The sequence below is a fragment of the Sorex araneus genome, chromosome 2, assembly GCF_027595985.1.
Source record: "Sorex araneus isolate mSorAra2 chromosome 2, mSorAra2.pri, whole genome shotgun sequence".
Classification (NCBI taxonomy): domain Eukaryota; kingdom Metazoa; phylum Chordata; class Mammalia; order Eulipotyphla; family Soricidae; genus Sorex; species Sorex araneus.
Window position 1 is genome coordinate 36,006,733 of NC_073303.1, and position 21,296 is coordinate 36,028,028.

At 52.2% G+C, this 21,296-nt stretch overlaps 1 protein-coding gene across 13 annotated transcripts in view; it reads right to left on the bottom strand.

Moving 5' to 3' along the window:
- MEGF11 (multiple EGF like domains 11) overlaps positions 1-4,524 on the bottom strand; it is a 312,084-nt gene extending 307,560 nt beyond the window's left edge. For 6 of the 13 annotated variants that reach the window (XR_008628643.1, XR_008628645.1, XR_008628644.1 and 3 more), the window contains exon 1: positions 4,147-4,523. The gene's annotated coding sequence lies outside the window, so the exon portion shown is untranslated. Of the gene's footprint in view, positions 1-4,146 lie in introns of all 13 variants that reach the window. The other 7 variants (XM_055128575.1, XM_055128574.1, XM_055128583.1 and 4 more) reach the window with 3 other exon arrangements.
- Positions 4,525-21,296: the final 16,772 nt, after the last annotated feature.

Here is a 21,296-nt window from a genome sequence, read left to right on the forward strand (position 1 = left end):
CCTCTGGCTGTGCTCTCAAATATATTGACCAAGTTCTCCGAGCCCCCACCCTCCCCACCTCTGAGGAACAAGGAAAAAAGGTCCTTGGACCTGGCCCAGAGAGATCACCCAGCAAAGCTCTGCATTCCTGAATATTTGTTCTTTGAAATGTCTTTCTCAATTAGATCTCACCCAAATGTTGGAGATTCCGGCTGAATTCCAGCTCCCAGCTCCACACAGACATGTTAAGCCTGCATAATTACCACAGCCAGCTTTATTTGCTATAAAAACATGGATTTTTTTTTGCTCCTTCTCCACTGTAAAATAATCAATAAATAGAATCCAGATGAAAAATACCAGCGTTTAGGCGAACAACTCTTTTATGGTTCTTTTCTTTGGGGCCTAATTAATACATTGGGGATAAAAAGCGCCGTTACATTGACCCCACCAGCTACATTGAAATACAAACTTTCCCTCTCCTCCCACGGAGATACAGTCTCACATCAGAAAAAAAGAGAAGAAATAGACAGACAGACCAAGTTTCACAACATTTTGAAATGTTCAATAAACAGATCTGTAAATCCGGACTGTTTAATTCTTTCAAGCCTGTTCACACTAGCCATTCAATTTTCCCCCTCTCCCCAAAAGACACACGGAATAAGAGCTAGAGAGAGAGACACAGGGAGGGGACTTGCCTTGCACAGCATCGGGTATGGTCCCCCGAGTACCACTAGGAGCGATCCCTGAGTGCAGAGGCAGGAGTAAACTGTGAGCACAGCCAGATGTGGCACACACACACACACACACACACACACACACACACACACACACTGAATCTGTGGGGTCATCAGGACACCTGGGCTGTATAGAGGGGGTCTTTCAGCCAAGCTGCCAGAATCCAGCCAGAGCTCCATTTGCCCATCTGTACAATGGAACTGCTGCATTCGTTAGGTCACCGTGAATGCTGGAATGGAAGAGACTCAGGGTGCCGGGGCGCCGGTCTCTATGGAGACCTGGCAGGATGACAGCTGCCAGCACTCACCCGCTCCCCACCGCCAGGCCCTAACTGGCGGGCGCTCCTCAGAGCAGTTCGCCAATGCCACATCTAAAGTCAGCCCACAGCTGCTTCCGGGTTACCCCTGGCAACCAAGAGCTGGGCTTCTGGAAGCCCACAGAATCTCCTGGCCTCAAAGCCAATGTCTCTACAGCATTTTCACCTGAGAGCCTTGAACCCCAAAACAAGGATCCAGAGAATATTTGTGAGAACATTCTGGGTCAGCACCTGACCAGACAGTGGCTATGTCACCACTCACCAGCTCTGTGTGTGTGTGTGTGTGTGTGTGTGTGTGTGTGTGTGTGGTGCCAGGGGCAGAGCTGGGGTACCACTTGACACATGCATTCTACCACTGACTCACATTCCTGGTTTTACATTTTAGAATTTAAGCCTGCCCAGGACAGAACCCTAGAACCTAGAATGTCTGTTATTATGCTTGGTCTCTGCCTACCTGGTCCATTGCTGCATTTCCCCAAAGTCTAGTCCGAAACTGGAACTCAAGAACTGGAATATTTCTTGCACAATAAATGTTCTGCCCACAGGAGCTCCAATACATTCACATATTTGAACACTGTAAAGCTTTGCATGGGGGCCTGCAGCGATAGTACAGCACGCGGCGGGCGTTTGACTTGCATGCGGCTGACCCAAGTTCAACCCTGGCATCCTTTATGGTCCCAAGAGCACCACCAGGAATAATTCCTGAGTGCAGAGCCAGAAGTAAGCCCTGAGTATCATCGGATGCTCAGGGGGGGGGAAATTTTTTTTTTTAACGCTTTGAATGAAGGAGCAAAGAAAGTGCTGGAATCCCAGGGAATAATAATAATAATAATAATAATAATAATAATAATAATAATAATAATAAATTAAAAAACAGGGGAAGGAGAAGCAAAAACCTGAACGTTTCTTTCCCAGCTGGAGTCACAAACCTCAGAGTCTTTAACCTGCACCTGATTGCGGAGACCTATAGGGCCAGAATCCCAGTGTGACTCCAGCAAGATGCCCCTGCTTCGCCCAAAGGCCAGTTCCCAGCCAGGACTCTGCCACCAGAAGTTTCCCTGGCTGCTGTGCTCTCAAGCCTCATGGCCCAGCGTCCTCCACCCTGCACCGCCCCCCCCCCAATAGGCCATCTCCCCAAGGCTCAATTCCAGACCCTCCCTTCCCAGCGGACCCCCGGGGGAGTCCTGCCCCCTTCAGTAGTGTTTTCCCCCAGGGCGCCTCAACATTTTTGATGTTTTGGCAGCATTGCGGGCCGGGAGGGAGCTGGATGCACCCGGACCAGACCCGGACCTCAAGTGCAGCCCGCAGCCAGGTCCTCGAAAGGATTTCTCCTGGGAGCCAATCCCAGCACAGAACCTGCCACCTACCAGAAGCATCCAGAGACCGGTCTTCTGCTTCTCATCTCACTCACGCGGGGCCTGGCGCTTGCAAGGGCGTGCAGCGCCCGGGCTGAGAACACTCGCGGCGCGGAGGAGAAAGCGGTGCGGTCAGCGGGATGCGGAGCACTGGAAGGAGCCGGGCCGGGCGCCCACAGACCTGGCGTGCGTGGCCTCCCGCCCGGAACCGGCTCTCCCAGCCTCCTTTCGCTTCTCGCGTTCTGGGAGTTGCTCTGCGCCGTAAGGACGAGGTGCAGACTGCAGTAGTGGACCTTGCTGGGCGCTCGGGCTACGCAAACAGTCTGTGAACCGCGCGGAGCGCCGGTGCGTGCGGCGCACGGGGGAAGCGCGCCCCGAGAGCGCACGGCGGTGCATGGGGGCGACCGTTCAAGCGCTCGAGGACCCCACCCAATCTGCAGAGGAGACCAGCCAGGCTCGCCTTTCCCAGGGCCGCACCCCGTCCCCGCTCTCCGCACCACGTCTTAGGTGAACCGCCTCAAACGCGGCGCTCCGGGGGGCCGCCACACCGAGCCCCGCTTCTCCGCGGGGGGCGCGGGAGGGACCCTAGCCCCTAACCCGAGATGCGCCCACCGAAACCGTCCCCAAAGGCCCGCGTCCACGTGCGCCAGGCCCTGACGGGTCCGCTCCCCGGGTGCGCGGAGTAGGGGGGTCCCGAAGCCGAACCACTTCGCAGTATTTTTCTGAAGAACACGAGCACGCGAATGGGGGTGAGGCCAGCCTGGCCAGGACGAGAGATGACGAGCGGCGGCTCCATGGGACGGAGCCCCGGAGTCCAAGCCGGAGCAGGCGGCCACGGCTCGGGGCTGCGGGCGTGACCGCGCCGGGGCGCCGCGCTCCGCGATCCAACACGGACCGGCCCGGCCCGGTCCCCGGCGGCGGACCCTGACGCCCGCGAGGAACGGTGGCGCTTATTTTCACAATCGTGATGTATTGGAACGAGTTAGAAAATCAGTAAAGCACTTGGCCAGGAGGGACCGATGACCGCGCGCGGCGGCTACCTGGGGCGGGGGGTTACGACCACTGACCACTTCCCTGCGTGCGATGACCGCCCATGGCAGGGCGAGAAGTTGGGAAGTTCGGGACCGAGCTGCAGACGCGCACCGGAACGAACTCGCTTCTCTTTGAAGTTCGGAAGTGGGGGTCGCAGCGGGGGCAGGAGGTAGGGGGTCGCAGTCGGGGAAGTCAGCCTCCGGGCTGTCCGGGGCCCCGACTCGGCAGAAGAGGCGGGAGAAGGAACTAGAGCGGCTTGTGCGTTCCGCCGCGCGCCTCCGAACCCCACGGGCGCGCGTGGGACCGGCCGGGGCTCAGCTGCAGCGAGGGGCACCCCGGCCACGACGGCGGGCGAGCCGCGCCCGCAGGTTCCGCGCGGGGATACGGCCAGCGCGGCCAGCGCGGCCAGCGGTGCAGTGCGCGCGGCCGGCGCGCCCCGGGCGGCTGGGGGGCGGGAGTGCCCAGGCTCGGGGGCGGGGGGCTGGGTGGGCAGGGGTCTCTCCGGAGTAGCGCGCGCTGACCGGCTCTGTATCCCGCTTGGACCACCGGCCGGGCGCCCGGACCCCCTACCCTGGCATGCTCCCAAGTCCGGGAGTCGCCCTCCTGCCCGCGCCAACTCGGTTTCTTCTGCAACCGCGAGCCCGGCGGGGCGGCGGGGAGGCGCCGGGTGGAAAGTTCAGCAGAGCCCCGGCCCTCCGCCCCCCGCGGCCCGGGCCCCCCGACACCTACCTGCTTCCGCGGCCCGCCCCGGGCGCGGGGGGTTCGGGCGGTGGGTCCTGGTGCGCGGGCGCCGGAGCACGCAGCACCCGCGGCCAGCCGAGCGGGAGCGACCAGCACCGAGCCCCGCGGCCAGCGGCGGACACGGCGCGCGCGGAGCGGGGAGCGGGGACTGGGAGCACGGCGCGGGGAGCAGAGCCGGCAGCGGGCGCCCCGCCCGCCCCAGCCCCCGCCTCGCCCCTCGCTCCTCCCCCGCGCCCGCCTCCCGCCGCGTCCCCGCCCGCCGCTCGCGGACCCGCCGCTCGCTCCGGGGCCTCCCAGCCTCTCTCGCCCGGGATCCCGGAGCTGCTTCGCCGCACGCCCCGGATTCACCCGCTTCTCGCCGCCCTCGCCGCGGCCCGGATCCTCGCTTCTCTCCCGCAGCCCGCTTTTCTCGGCTTCCCCTCCCTTGTCACCCTTCCCCATCTCCTTTCTGAGCCGCACCGCCCCTCTCTCACTGCTAGCCCCGGCCACCGCGCAGTCCGCCCACCCTGGACGGGGCTGAGTAGCGGGTCCTGGGAACCGAGGACAAAGAGGGACAGGTCAGGGACACTGAGCCTCGGAACCAAGGCTGGAGAGATCCGCACGGGGACAGGCAGGCGGGTAAGGAACTCGGAATCCGGGTCCCCAGACGGGATGAGGAAAGTGGGGCTCAGACAGCAGAGGACCAGGAGACTCAGGGCCAAGGTCTCCAAGGAGGCCCAGCCCAGAACAGGCTCTCGTACCATCCGGGCACCCAGGCCACCCGGCGAGGCTGTCAGCCTCCACCTGCCCCAAGCCCAACCCCTGGGGTCCCAATGGCCAGACACTGAAAACCGCTTCTCCCCAGCCCACACCGCTGGCACTCCTGGTTATCATGAACGCAGGGGTCTCCCTTTGCCTGTCCGTTTTCTCTCCTTTACTCCTGTAACTGCAAGAACAGGAAGACCCCACTGGAGGCATTCTGTGGGGGTCTAACCGGTGCCATCCCGCACAACTGCCTTCATCCTTGGTCTTTCCCCCGAAGTTGCAGCCCTAGAGCAGGTCCTGGCCCTTCGCCACGTCAGCCCAGCAAGGAATTCTTTCTAAGAACTTATTTCCTAGTTTTACCTCAAATTGCCGGGGCCTGCGATTTGCCCTTCCGTGCCATCCCAGCCAAAAGCATCACCTCCACCAACCAGCCCCCAAGGGGAAAACTTTTACTTTGAGATAGTGGCAAGATGCCACATGAGGGGGGCTGGGGTGATAGTACAGCGGGTAGGGTGTTTGCCTTGCACGCGGCGGATCCGGGTTCAATTCCCAGCATCCCATATGGTCCCCTGAGCACCGCCAGGAGTAATTCCTGAGTGCAGAGCCAGGAGTATCCCCTGTGCACCGCCGGATGTGACACAAAAAGAAAAAAAAAAAGCCACATGAACACCACAGCAGATGTCCCACCTTGGGCTTTGAACCAAACCAATGCATGAGGGCCTGGATCTCTCAGTCGTGCCAGGGAACCAGGGAGCATCAAATAAGGGCTGGGACAGAGAGGGACACTGGGGTGCAGGAATTCTCCTTCGATCCCACACCTCACTGGGGTGCCTACCTGCCTCTCCCTGACCCTGTCCCGCTGTCACAGACCAGCTGGGTGACCTTAGTGGCTCACTGTCCCTCTCTGGCTTCCAGTTTACTGACCTGGCTCTAAAGAACCTGAAACAGCTGTGCCCGCAGGGCTCTGCCAGCTCGGAGGGGCTGCATTGTCTGAGCATCATCAAGGCAAGGGCTGAAAGAATGAGCTGGAATTTTCAGGCTTTGTGTCGCTGCCCTGCCTCTGCCAAACTGCCACACCAGGCAGCCCGCTGCCTCTCCAAACTCAGCCTCCCTGCAGGGCAAGGGGCCTAGCCACAGAATGGAAGCTCCGGGGGCTTCAAGCTCTTGGCAACTGTCTGCCAGGAGCATGACGCACGGTAGGATTTTTACCTCTCCTCTTCATCTCCATGGTCCCTTTCGGAGTATGTATTCCTACTGCCACCGCACCTTGACCCCACACCTCTGCTACTGGCTCGGGGTTCACTCCTGGCCCTGTGCTCAGGAATCACTCCTAACAGGGCTCAGGGGGTTACAGTGCCAGGGATCAAACAGGGCCATCTACATGTAAGGCGAACACCTTCTCTGTCCTCTCTGTCTCTCTCTGTCTCTCTCTATCTCTCTCTCTCTCACACACACACATACAACATTCTCTCTCACACACATACTGCCTCTCTCTCACACATACACACTCTCTCACACACACATTCTCTCTCACACACTCACACATTCTCTCTCACACACATACTCTGTCTCTCTCACACACACTCTCACACACACATACTCTCTCTTCTCTCTCACACACACACATTTTTTTCTCTCACACATACTCTCTCTCACACACATTCTTTCTCTCACACATACTCTCACACAATACTCTGTCTCTCTCTCTCTTTCACACACACATTCTCTCTTTCTCTTTAACTCTCTCCCACACACGTTTCTCTCTCTCTCTCTCTCTCTCTCTCTCTCTCTCTCTCTCTCTCTCTCTCTCTCTCTCTCTCTCTCTCTCTCTCGTGCCCTCCAGCCCTACCTCTGAGTGACACCCTGTGCATTGATAACTCCAGCCTCAGTGCTGTCAGATTTTGACAGGTGGGCAGGGTTTCCCAAACAGCCACTGGGAAGCATTACCTTCCCCATCCGGCTCTTATACTTGTCCCCTGCCAGGCATGTGTGTGTGTCTGGGAGCTGTCTGGCCCACTCCGCGCTTTGCTGGGGTTTGCCTGGTCGCCTGCCATACTCTAAAAAGCCACACGCTTCTATAAAGCTGCACCTTTTTCACCCAGATGGCAGGCCTCCAAGGACACATGTCCCCACAGAGCCAAGAACACTTTTAGCAAACATCTCTGAGGGTCATCGAGGGGGCAGGCCGGAGCTGTGCCCATCAGCCGCTTGCCAGGCCCTCTGAGCCTGCTGGGAGAGCCTGTGTTTGCACGCCCACTGCTTCTTACACATCCAAGGCAGCAGCAACAAGTTTGCGGTGGAAGTTCCGAGCACATCTCAAACAGGGATGTTCACCTGAGGGCAGAATCACAGACAAGCGTTCACCTTTCTGAGCTCCCGGCCCTGCTCTCAAGGAGTTGACATTCCTGCCGGGGCACAGGGACAATAAGAGCAGAGGTGTCTAGGAAGCAGGACCAGGGAGCAGACGGCCCAGTACAAATCCTGGCTCTGCCCTTTGTTAGCGATGTGACCTCAGGCAGGTTATCTGGCCTCACTCAGTGTTCCCATCTGTGAAGTGGGACTGGGTGGCCCCAAACACTTCTAGTGACCCCTTTCCATGGCCCCTGGCCTCATGGGACAAACCCTGACCCCTTAAAAATATACAGGGGCAGGGGCCTGAGATATAGTCCAGAGGGCAGGGTATTTGCCTTGCGCACAACTGAACTGGGTGTGTTCCCTGTCATCCCATCTGGTCCCCCAAGCACCAAAAAGAGTAATTCCCGAGTGCAGGGTAGGGGTAAGGTCTGAGCACTGCTGGATGTGGCAAAAAATAAAAAAAGAGAAAAAAAGAAAAGAAACGAAAAAAGAAAGCCAAAATAAATCTATATGTAATATATAGATATATGTATGTATATATGTATGTGTGTGTGTATATATATATATATATGATCTGGAGCTATAGTATAGAGGGTAGGGTACTTGCCTTGCATGCATCTGACCCATGTTCTATCCCCGGCATCCCATCTGGTCCCCCAAGCCTGTCAGGAGTGATTCCTGAGTGCAGAGCCAGGGGTAAGGTCTGAGCACCACTGAGTGTTGCCCATAAGATATATCTATATATCTGTCTACGTATATTAAAATGTCTTGTTCTATTCCATATGACAAAGCTATTTCACTTTTTTGGTATCTACCCCAACAGCCTAAAAAACTCTATTCCAAGAAGACATTTGTACATCTACATTCATTGCAGCACTATTCACAATAGCCAAAATCTGGAAACAGTCCACGTGTCCAAGAACAGATGAGTGGATAAAGAAACCGTGGTTCATATGCACAATGGAATATTCCTCAGCTCTAAGAAAAGATGAAATCATGCAACTTCCCACTACATGTGTAGAATTAGACAGTATCGTGCTGAATGAAGGAAGTCAGAGGGAAAGAAGCAGACACAGAAGGATCACTCCCACATATGGAATAGAAAGAAGCATAGTAAGGGGATAACCAATGGCCAAAGGCAACAGAAACAGAACTGGCCGACAAAACTGAGCCTCCATGGAAGGGGAAGGGGGGTGGGGAGGGAGCCCCTGAGATAACCGTGTGGGGTGTAGGTAGGGTTAGAACATTGTGTGCATGAAACCCTATCACTAACATTATTGTAAATCATGGCATCTCGGGATTGAAAATGAAATATTTAAAAATCGATTTGTTCTAAATAATTTTAGTCTCAGAAGACTAGGACAGGACAAATGTCAGGAGCTCAGTCTTTGCCACCAACCCACACTTTCTCTTCACCCAGGTCCACAGGAATACCTTTCCCCTCTCTCTTTCGCACAACTGCCTCCGAGCCCCAGGGAAGGATCTTCCACAGGAAGGCTGCAGGGGTGACTAGGCTCTCTTGAGTTCTGGAAAGATTTTAGAACTTGTAGGATCTTTAAAACTCCTTGCATAAGAAACATGACCTATTGATGTGCATGAGAGAAAAGATCCAAATTCCCACCAACTCTAAGATAGTACCTTCATGTTCATTACCCAGACTAGCATACAGCCTTGCCTTGTTAAAGAAAAGAGTGCCGGACTGCAATTAAATAGCTGTGCATATGATCTCATTTAAAGCTTCTTGATAACTCCAGCAGCCACTTTTTTATTAGCCACTTTTCACTGAAAAGGAAGATGAGTATCTAAGAAGTATTTTCTCCAAAGTCATATGGTCAGTGAATGACAGAACTCAGATTTGAACCTAGTCTATTCCAAGCTCTCTCCTCAATGTGATAATGTCTTATCACAGGGCCAAAGTAAGACAAAGCAAGTGAAGGGTCTAGGGCAAAAACTCAAGGAAGGGGATGGAATGATAAGATGGAAGGTGTGGTCCTCATCTTGCACATGGTTGATCCAGGTTTGACCCCCCAGGCCCCCATGTGGTCCCCTAAGCCCCGTCAGGAGTGACCCCTGAGCATAGAACCAAGGAGTCAGCCCTGAGCGCCACCTGCTGTGCCCTCCCTTAAAAAAATACTCAAGGTAGGATGGGATCAGAAAGATAGTCAAGAAGGGAAGGCCCTCACCTCACATGCGCATGGCCAGGCCAGGTTTGAGTCCTAGCACCACTGTGGTTCTCGAACACCACCACGTGTCACTCCTGAGAACAAAATCAGAAAATATAAAAACCTGAAGAACCACAAAGTGTGGCCAAAAAGAAGGACTTAAAAAGGTACTCATTCGGGGCTGGAGCGATAACAGTGGGTAGGGTGTTTGCCTTGCATGCGGCCGACCCGGGTTCCATTCCCAGCATCCCATGTGGTCCCCTGCGTACCACCAAGGAGTAATTCCTAAGTGCAGAGCCAGGAGTAACCCCTGTGCATCGCTGGGTGTGACCCAAAAAGAAAAAAAAAAGAAGGTACTCATTCTCAGATATCAGTACTCATTCTCAGATATCATTTCCACACTCACACAATCCTGAGAAAAGGTAGTGTTCGGGTACTCAAAGAATTAGAGTGGATTTTAGGGTCTCAGAGTTCTAGTCTTTGATAAGATGCAGAGAAGGACCTATCAAAACAGCCAGGATCTAAGGTCACTGACTAAGATTGCTTCTTCTCACATAAGACGCACACTCACAGTGCACCATACACAGCCTCACACATACCCACACACAACTGCCACACCCCATACACTTAGTACCAGGAAACAACACCCCTTCACCACCACATATACACCAACACAACTCAACACCCCTTCACTATCACACACACACCAACACAACTCAAGACACCTATATACTCCTAGTCAAATTCTTCAGCTCATTTAAAACCGTGAGAGGGGGCTGAGGGTGTAGCTCAGTGTATAGCACTTGCCTTGGATGTGTGAGGCTGTAATTTTCATCCCTGGCACCCCGAAATAAAGAAACATAATAATAAGAGGGGGTAGAAGACAGAACTAAAAACCCAAGTGGAATAACTCTTTTCACATGCTTTCCATGAACCCACACCCACCAATCGAAGTCTTGATTAACTTGGTTGTATTTATTAAATCATGTTCAATATTTCATAACTTTGAATATGGATTGAATATTTAATGAGATTGGTTGAGATCTATTTACGTACAAACGTCAGAAGTGCTGACTGATTTGAATTGAGAATTGAGTCTGTGATTCATTCTCAGAATCTTGGGCTGAATATCTCTTCATTCTCCCTTTTCATGGGTCCCTTTAAATCATAGGATTTCATCATGCCATTATTTTATTCTTTGTTATGATGCTCATATGACAGCAGAGTATTATCCAGTTCTAGAAAGAGTGAAATTTAGATACTCAATTTCCTTGTCAGGCCAATCTAGACAAAGTTGGATTGGATCCTGTTTTTTTTTTCTCTGTGTATATCAAGAACAGCAACCAAATATGACACTGTGACATGCATCTTGTCTTAAGCCCTTCATCCTCCCTCCAACACAAGTTGCCCTAGAAATAATTTCTGTGGACGCTTGGCTCAAAACCAATTTTTCCATGGGAAGGAAAACTTTGGGTGAACTGGATAAATGCAACATGAATTTTTGAATCTTTGGTGCAGAATTAAGAGGCTCCAACACAAAATATAGTTTCCACCAGTACCACGGAGACCTGTGAGACTCTTTGGCCAAATTGAGATTCTGGAATTCAATGAATAAATGTAACATATCCACATTTCCAGACTTCACATAAGTCACAGTTGTATTAATGCTGCTCTCTGGGTAGTAATTATAAAATAGGGTTTGCTGGGGGCCAAAGTTAAATCATTGGAACTAGTCCATATGCCATAGCCGGCTTCAGCTCAGAGGCATAAAAACTGTTTAACTGTAGGGAGAGCAGATACATGCTCTGCCAAATAACTCATCTCATTGACACACCTTTGCCAAACTCTGGTTTGCTTTGACTTGGGGTCCAAGGCAAGTTAGAAGGAGTGCTACTGAATAAATTAAAGAGTTAATGAAAGCATGGGTGGCAAGTAAGCCCCCTGACTGAGGTCAAAGTAGAAACCTTTCTTAGATACCATTTTCATTTCATTCTCAACGACTCATCAGGCAAGTTAGACTGCAAATATTCCCTCATTCCCCACCCTCAGTAATCTGCCATCCTGTCTGTCCTGACTATAGCTACTCAGTTTTCCTGAGGGTCCTGAACTTCACGTAGTGTTCTGAAACCCCAATTTTGTCTCTGCCATTTTCAGACCCCAAAAACCCTTCCCAGGTTCTCCCAAGTTTGGCAAACTGCAGTCTCAGCATTTAAAACCCCGATCATTGGCCCACAAGCCCTCGCCCAAAGTGTCTACCTCCCTCCCTTACCATTTTTTCTCACAGCGGTTCATAGGTCTACTTGCCCCCACTGGATAAAGAACTTCAAAGGGGCCTGAAAGATATAGTCCAGCAGGTAAGGTATTAGCCTTACACAAAGCTGACCTGAGTTCGATCCCTGGCATTCTTTCTGGTCCTCCTGAGCACTGCCATGAGTGATCCCTGAGTGCAGAGTCAGGTATAAGCCCTGAGTACCACTGGCTGTGGCCCAGAACCATAAAACAAAACTGCATTTTTATGAGAGGCCAGAAAGATAGGACAGCAGGTAGGGCACTTGCTTCACACATGACCAACACAGGCTCAATCTCTGGTACCCAGATGGACCCAAAGCACCACCAGGAGTGAGCCCTGAGCCCAAAGCCAGGAGTAATCCCTAAGTACAGCTGGACATAGCCCAAAAACAGAGAACAAGCAAACACTTTAGGTTTATAGAGTTGCTTCTGATCTGTGTGGACTGGGGATAAGCTCAGTCATGCATGAGACAAGCTGTGTTGCTCCTCGGCTTCCTCTGCCACTTTATCCTGCCCTGAATGGGTCCTCCACCAAGGCTGAGAGGCCTGTCCTGCTGTGTCCCTGCAAATACCAGCTCCGGGAGGAAGGGTTCTGTGGGCCAGCGGCAGCCCAGCCTGGTAGCAGAGGAGGCCACATGCAGACAGACAGACGCTGCTCTCACAGACACATGGACCAGGGCGGGCAGGGGGAGGTGGTGGGCAGGGGGAGGCACGTTGTTCGTTCTGGTCCTTGTTAGTGAGAACCTCCGCTGGTTTGAGATTTGTGTGTGTGTGTGTGTGTGTGTGTGTGTGTGTGTGTGTGGTGGTGGTGGTTTTGAGGGCCATTCTCAGCAGTACTCAGAGGTATGACCTAGGGACCAAGTGGTGCCAAGGATAGAACATGGGCCTCCCCTAGGCAAAGCCTGTGCCCCGTCCAGTGAGCTCACTGAAGCCTGATGCCTTCTCTACTTGCCACGTACTTCTGCCCTTTCATGAAATCCTCCCTCCTTGCCCCCCACCACCAATGTCGCTGATGTTGTAATGGCCAGCGGGGGGGGGGGGGGTGTGGGGGGTTCATATAGGCCCTGCTGTGGGGCTGGGACATCCAGCCATGGTGCTCCCCAAGGCCCAGTGCTTGCACGTGTGCACAGGGCCCATCCTTTGTTGAGGTTCACAGTCATGGCTGTGGTGAGCACTGCACCGCTCACACATCTGCACCACGGCACATACTCGGCTGCGGCACTCAAACCCCTTTCCAGTCTGGAAGCTCTCCAGGGCTGCTCACACATACCTGTGTTCACTATCTGGGATGCAGCCGGAAATCCTGGGATCACAGGCAGCAGAACTACCGGAAACTCAAGCAGCAGAGCCTCAAGGATAGCACCAGGCACATGTGGGGTGGCAGGGATTTCAACTTGCGGCCACATGGTTACAAAGCACTGTCCCTGCGCTAGTCCTCTGGGCCTCACTTCCACCTTCTGCTCTTCTCCTTCTCATCCACCAAGACCCAGTTCAGGCCTGGTCCCTGCATTGAACTGCAGACCCTTCCTGTGGGTTCCCTGACCCCGTAGACCCGGAGTCAGAGACCTTTTCTGATTCCTTGCCACACTGCAGTGACCTGGGATGGACCTGCCTCCCACGCTTGACTTCGAGATGGTGAAGACAAGACCAATACACTATTCATCTTCACGCCCTCAGCTCCTTGGCAAGGTGTCTGGAACATGGAAAGCGCTCGGTAAAGATTTGTCAAGTTGAGCTCAACAACCCCAGATGGATGCAGATTGGGTCAGACCAGATGTGATTGCTGATTCATTTGGTCATTTGGCAAATAGTGACAGAGTGTTTGTGTTGTGCCAACTCTATTCTAGGTCCTGGGAGGCCCCGATCCAAGCCAGACAAGCAAAAATAATGATGATGATGACGCTTGTCAATCAAACGTGACTCAGATCTTTCGAAGGCTGGTTTGGTGGCATGTCAGGTCAGTGGAGGCTATTTGAAACTTTAGTCACCAGAATTGTATGAAATTCAGGGACCAGTGGCTCAAGGGTCCCACTTTCCTGGGCTTCAGGGCCTCCACCTCTATGACAGGAACAGACTGTAGTCGCCGGTGAATATTTTAGTGCATGTGTGCCTCTGAAATTCCATACCCATTTTGAAATTTCAAATAATTTGCCTAGAAACACTTTACAAATCACATTAAGCCTTTCAAGACTTAGAAAACACAATTGCACAGAAGGCGTTTTGTATTTAAGTTCCCAAGATAAATAAAAAAAAAATAAAGCCCAATCAGTTTTCAATTCATTTGAAATTCAATTTGCCTTTAAATTCCTTTATGGATTTCTTTGATCATCCCACTGCAGAGGTTCTGTTCGCACGATTCTGTTGGGCTGTTCCACTGCGGAGCTGGTACTGACCAAGTCCGGTGTGACTGACTCCTGATCTTGACCTTTCCAGAGCTACCAGGAGAGAGAGAGAGAGAGAGAGAGAGAGAGGAAGAGAGAGAGAGAGGCTGACAAACACCTCCCCTCTGCCATGTGTGAGTCTGAGAAATGGGACAATGCAGCTCGAAACAAAGTGCTCCCATAAGAAGAATGCATACCTCAGCAGTTGGAGCAAATATGTCTTCCCCACATCTCTGAGCTGTCAGTAGCATGGGGCCCATTTTACAGATACAGCAATGGAGGTTCTGAGTAGTTATATCTCTCTCACAGTGTCCCTGTTGGACCTGGAAGCTGAACCCACAAGGGTCTGATTCTTAAGCTGTGGCTAGGGTTTGTGCAAGCAGTTGAATTCAGAAATGAGAGGCCACATCAAATCCTACCTTCATTTCAGTGTGTCTCAGAGATCTTCAATATTCACACCCTTGAGTATCTGTGTTGAGATAGGAACAAACTATTAAATAAACAATCCGAAATCTGGGCTGACAGGGGGGCAGGGGTATGGTTCCTTGCACATGTGAGGCTCTGGGTTAGATCCCGGACATCACCCCCACCACACACAAACACACATACACACATAAACACACACACAATCAGAAATATATCCAATTATACATGTACAAAAATAATGATTGCAGTGCTATTTTATTATTTAAGTTTTTTTAAATAGCACCGTGATTTACCAAGTTGATCATAATACAGGTGTTTCAGGCACAATGTTCCAACACCAACCCCACCTCCAGAGTGCCCTGCCCTCCACCAGCGTCCCCAGGTTCCCACCCGCCACCCCACCCTACTCCCTTAACAGGCACAAACAAGTTTACTTCATATTGTTTGTTAAAGGAAAAAGGAAAGTGAAATTATCAAAACTTAGGTCAATAAAAGTCGATTTGCTCATTGTTCTCCCTCACAATGACGTTACTAAAGTCATTGTCAGGATCTTCTGGGCGGGTTAGTGCTAGTCAAGCCTTCTGTTTCTTTTCTTTTTGTGTGTGTGTATGGGGGGGGTCACACCCAGCGACACACAGGGGTTACTCCTGGCTCTGCACTCAGGAATTACTCCCAGCAGTGCTCGGGGGACCATAAGGGATGCTGGGAATCAAACCCAGGTCTGCTGTATGCAAGGCAAATGTCCTACCCGCTGTGCTATTGCTCCAGCCCAGAGCCTTCTGTTTTCACTCATTGAGCTACCAAGTAACTTTCTATGCACGGTAACCATCAGATTTACTGTGACTATCAGTATTATGAAATTTGGGGGGTTGGGGTTTTTTTCGTTTGGGGGCCAGTCCCAGAAGCGCACAGGGGTTATTCCTGGTTCTGCATTCAGGAATTACCCCAAGAGGGCAGAGGGGACCATATGGGATGCCTGGGATTTAACCCAGTTCAGCCATGTGCACGGTCAGCGCCATCCCTGCTATCCTATGGCTCCAGCTCCTGTACTGTGAACTTTGGAGGTGTTGCATCACTGCGCATGCCGCCTTCTCTTAGTCAGGAGCTGTGAGGCTGGAACCAGCTACGGTGACTTGGCAGCTTGAAGAACTTCAGTTGTAGCGCTGGGCGGTTTCTGCGTCAGAGAATGTTGAGTAAGCCTGCCACTGCTGTGCCTTCAGGCAGGAAGGGGAACTGCCTGCTATTTCAACCAAGAAAAATCGGAAGCAATTAACTGCTGAAGATTAAGTGGCATTAGGAAAGCCCTTCATTATCGAACAATGGAGTATTATACAGCCCTCAAAATTAAGACTGCAGGCCAGAGGTGTGGCTCAGTGGTAGGAACAGGTCTCAACTGTTTGAGGCACTAGCTCAGGTTAAAAAAAAAAAAAAAGGAAAGTGAAGTGGAGGGAGAGAGAAAAAAAGAACAAAGCCAGGACTTTGGAACTCAGTCTGGGCTGCCTGCTGCCTCGGTAAGTGCTCAAGTCTCTGCCGACTCCGTGGAAGATGGGTGGGTCCCCACCAACGACCTGGAGTTAAAGTTAATAACCCAATTTGAGATAGTTTAAGAGCTCTTTTTAGGGAAGTTTTTGACTCATTCGGGCTCATTATGCATAGGTTTAATGTGTAACAATTTGTTCTTGAAAGCTAACATTATTGTTGGCAATAAAGATAGGAAGTGGAAATAAGTTTCCAATATGTAAAGCAGATTTATTTCTCGCTTCATATGGACTTGTTCCGGGTCTCTGCTTATGAATCACACGAGGCTCGCCGCCACCAGACGCTGACCGGGCCGTTGGTTATGATAAATGGCCTGTAATTGTGAATCTGATATTGGTTTTCAATATCGAATTTATCATTCTGTCCTCTTAACAGATATTAAATACTTTTAAGAATTTATCCATTTGCCTGATCCATCTGCGATTTTTCAATATGTAAAATTTATTAGTTTCCTAGTATTTTGAGATTTTAACGGCCGACAGCACCATTAATAACGCTGAGAAACGGCGCTGACCTCCCGTAAACCTGGTTCCCTTCCACTAACCCAGAACGTCCCAAGCCCATCATCGGAGCGCGGGGACGGGGCCAGGAGAGCACCGCAGGCGCGCCTGCCCGCCCTGCCTCAGTTTCTCCTGGCGCGGGTGATTGATGAGCGTAATACTGCCGCCTTGGAGGGCTACCGGGGGCGCGGGCGTGATTGGATGCTTGGAAAGGTTCTGGGGGGCGCGGGGGGGGCGCCTGGACCCTGCCAACGACCCGGGCTCTTAGCTGGGTGGGCGGGGGCGCAAAGCCGAGGAAGGCGGGGCGAAATCGGGCGGAGGGCGGGGGATGAACCCCGCGGCATGCAGCCTGCCCCCTGCTCTGAGCTTGGAGCGCTCTGGACTCCGCCTGGCCCGCGGTTCCCCTGGTCTAGATTCTTGCACTTTGGAGTTCCAAGAGCTACAAAACTGAGCTCCCAGGCCAGCCTAGAGTGCTGGGAGGGCGGGGACGAGCCAGGACGGAGCCCCCACGCAGGGGTCAGGCTGAGTGCCCTGGTTCCCCTGGAAAACGCAGAGGGTCACCTCCTAGGGCCCCTCCGCTGCCTCCAGCCTGTGTATGATTTGGGAGGGGAAAAAAATACACCACTTTTTCTCCCCGGGAACCCTAATTTCATATTCTTGCAGCAAGCCCAATCGACTTTCAGTCCGATGCAAATCCGCTTCCTGGCAAGTCTTGTCTATTTAAGAGTCATGGGCGGAGATCAAACCGAGAGGAAGAAACCAAGGCCAATCAATGGGGTCGGGGAGAGGTGAGGAGTCTCCAGGGACCCCCAGTCAAGAGTGAACTGCAAGGGCAGAAGGATATAACAGCGGGGGGAGTTTGCCTTGCACTCGCCTGACCCACGGTCATCCCATATGGTCCCCTGCGCCCTGTCAGGAGTGATCCCTAAGTGCAGAGCCAGGAGTGATCCATAAACACAATGGGTGTGTTTCTCCCCCCCCCCACCCCTCGTGTCCCCTCCCAAGAAAATGTGGACTGAATCCCTGTCAATTTTCCCATTGGCGCTGTCACTGTCCTTACCTTACTTGAACTGCCCGGGCACTGCCCTGTCCAGGGGCAGCACACCTGGTGGCCGAGCTCGAATGCCCTTGCAGCAGTTCTTGCAAACGCTTGTTTCCTGTTAAGCTGGAGCTCAGACACTTGTGGAGGTGTCAGGGGTGCCACAGCAGTGCTCCTGGGAGCACACACGTCGCTCTCTGCCTGCCAGGCAGCTGCTCTGCCTCTGAGTCACAGCACCGGGCATGGAAACTTGCTTTTTTTACCTAAAGCCAGAGGGCCGCCTGGTTCCCAGCCTGACCTCTGATGCCTGGCCAAAGGGAAGGTCCCAAGTCCAGGCTAGAAGCAAACTCCCCCTGCGTGTGCTTGGCACCCACCAGCATAAAGGAAATGTGTCTTCCCCAAGCCGACTTCCAAACCATTCGTGCACTTGGCTTTGACTCCCCAGATCTCTTGCTGCACTTTTCACATCAGTGGCTAACTCCCGCTCAAGCCCAGCTCTCGGTGGTGAAAGGCAATTTGAATCTGACAAATGTCTATTGAGCACCCATAAGTTTAGATCTTAGCACCGTGTGAACTGCAAAGAAGATGCAAAAAGACACAGAAAATAGAGTCTTCAGGCCTCAGGCAGAACAAGGAAAGACTCTGCACTTAATAATCAGCGATTAAACGTTTGCTGCATACCTGCCGTGGTGTTGGATTCTACAGACCCAGGAGAAAGAAGCATGATTCTTTGCAAGGAGTTTGCTTTCCAGAGGTTTACCTAACTTAAGACACTGTTGTTTTTAGCAGCCTCTCCTTACTCTAAAATCTTAGAGTATAAGATTTTAGGACGAATGGAGACGTTACTGGCGCCTATTCGGGTAAATCAATGAACAACGGGATGACAGTGATACAGTGAAGACACTGACATTATAGGCCATCACTGTATCACTGTATCACTGTCATCCCATCATCGATTTGCTCTAGCAGGCACCAGTAATGTCTCCATTGTGAGACTTATTGTTACTGTTTTGGCATATCGAATATACCACGGGTAGCTTACCAGGCTCTGCCGTGTAGGCAGGATACTCTCAGTAGCTTGTCAGGCTCCCCAAGTGGGACAGAGGAATCGAACCCAGGTCGGCGGCGTGCAAGACAAATGCCCTACCTGCTGTGCTATCGCTCCAGACCATTATACACTGTAATAATTTATAATGAAGTGTTAAGTTGTTTTGTTGAGGCCATTAATACAACAAGCTGCATGGGTCCATGCAGGAATAATCAGGGTGGACTTTAGGAAGGAGGATGAGTGGAAGGGAGAAGAAAGAATGGGGTAGCAACATGTAGAAAGAACAAGAAAGATACTGGGAACAGGGGCTGTGACCGGCGTGAGGCCCTGAGGTCCATCTCAGGGTGTGGCCCCCCGACCTCCTGCACCACTGGATGTGGCCTCTAATTTTTTGTAAATGCAAAATCAAAGCGGGGGACAGAGGAGGTGAACAGATAGTGCAGGGATTAAGGCATTTGCCTCATATGCAACTGATCTGGTTTGGTTCCCAACACTGCATATGGCCCCCTGAGCCTGCCTGGAGTGAACCCTGAGCACAGAACCAAGAGTCAGCCCTGAGCAGTCAGATGTAGCCCCCAAACAAGCAAACAAACAAAAGAGCAAAGCACTTGTGTGTGTGTGTGTGTGTGTATCTTTGCCTGTGTGTATATGTGTCTGTGTGTGTGCCTATGTGTCTGTATGTGTCTGTGTGTATGTCTGTGTGTCTGTGTGTCTGTGTGTGTGCACTATCTTTATTATGCGCTCCTTCAAAACTCTGTCCACCCATCCAGTATTCATCTGCACCTCTCTGAGGAAGGGAAGGGCGAGCACTCTGCGTGAGCCCCTTCTGCAGCCTTCTCCGCCACCCACTCAGCAGCTCTCCTGGTGTGCTCTCCTGGAAGGCCCCGGAGCACAAAGAGAAAGTCGTTTGCTTGAGACTGCATCACCAGGACCGGCCAGGCTGGGAATGAAAGCTCAGCCTCCAGCGTTCTGAATGGAAGCAGCCAGACCCAGGCTCCCTGAGGCTCATCCAAGAGGTAGATCTGAAAGGGAGAAGGGGTGTGCAAAGGAAACGGTGCCAGAATGGTAGGGCCCTCTGGAGGACAGGGGCATGGCCACCCCATGCCATCTCTCCATCCTTCAGAGTCTCTCCTAGACCCCTGCCCTCAGCTTGCATGCACTTCCTCCTGACTGCTCCTTCTGGAGATTGGTGAGGTGGGGGGGGGGGGGGTGACAGGGGAGTCTGGGCCTCTCCAAGCAGCTGGAGGCTCTCTGGCCCAGGCAAACAGGTTCGGGCATCTGAGAAACAGTGTCTCTACAGCTCATTCACGTCCTCCTCTGAGAAGCAGCCTAGAAGACTGTGTTTCCCCCAAACCAGAAAATATCCATCTTACCAGCGTTTAAATGGGTCTCGTTATAAGCCAAGATGGGTGTAATTAAAATTATAAGAAAATAAGACCAAAAGGATACCCCCTACTGTCCTTAATTATGAGCAAGATGAGAAGGGAACAAACTCTGGTGGAGCTGATTTTAAAATCACCGTCCTGAAGTGGGGCCAGAGAGAGAGAGAGAGAGAAGGAAAAGGAGGAGGAGGAGGAGGAGGAGGAGAGAGATAGAGGGAGGGAGGGAGGGAGGGAGGGAGGGAGGGAGGGAGGGAGGGAGGGAGAGAATAATTAAAATGAAGATATGGTTACTGTTTTTCTAAGGCTCTCTGTGGACAGAGAGGTATGATTGACAGGCAAAACCTGCAAGGGGCATTCGCTTGTTCTGAAGATGATTACTCCAAAGATGAATATTCAGGAAGGCCCAGAATCCTCTTTCCTACCTCCCTGAGTCTTCTAAGGGCCGATGGGAGATGAGGAAGAAATTCTTCGAGGTTAGGGTCAAGCCAGGAGGCCTATAGTTTGAGTATATGAAGAGTAATAACAATAAAGGGTTAAACGCCTCTCCTTCCTCAGCAGTGTGTGTGTGTGTATGTGTGTGTGTGTGTGTGTGTGTGTTGGGGGTGGGGGGAGTGGACTAGCATGATATTATTGTTATCATCATTAGGTCTGCAGGTAGTCACATTCATCTAGCGCAAGCTCTGTACTTAGCACAGCCCAGAGCATGGAAGATGCTGTTCCTACTTTGAAAATAAACATCTTGGCTCCCCTCCTGGATTTATGCCCCAGCAGGGGGGTACTAGCCTTCAGCAACACCTCAGTGGGGAGCTCCCGGCACCCTACCCCTGCCATTCTTCTCTCTTTGCCCAGCAGTCTGAGGCCAGACTCAGCCCTCAGTTGGCCTCCTAAATTCAGGGCAGAGGGGCTGAACAGGCGAGTGGGGCTGGAGAGGCAAAGGCCAGGGTTGCTGCTGCATGTAGGGTTGTTGCTGCATGTAGGGTTGCTGCTGCATGCTGCTTGAATTCAACCCTTCAAATCCCTCATCCACAGCTTCCTTCTCCTGTTTCTCAACCCTGCAAGCTCACACTTGACAAAGCCTCCCCTGTGCATTAATAATGAAGACCCACCCTGTTGTCAGCCCACCCCACACAAATTTGAGCGTGGAAGCATTGACAAGGGTCTAGAGAGCCATGTAAGCTCCAGATAGTCTATCTACACATCAGTTCCTCGAGCAAAAGTCCCACCTCCCACTGCCAAATATTATTTTTTACAGCAGCACTGCCAGATAAGTGAC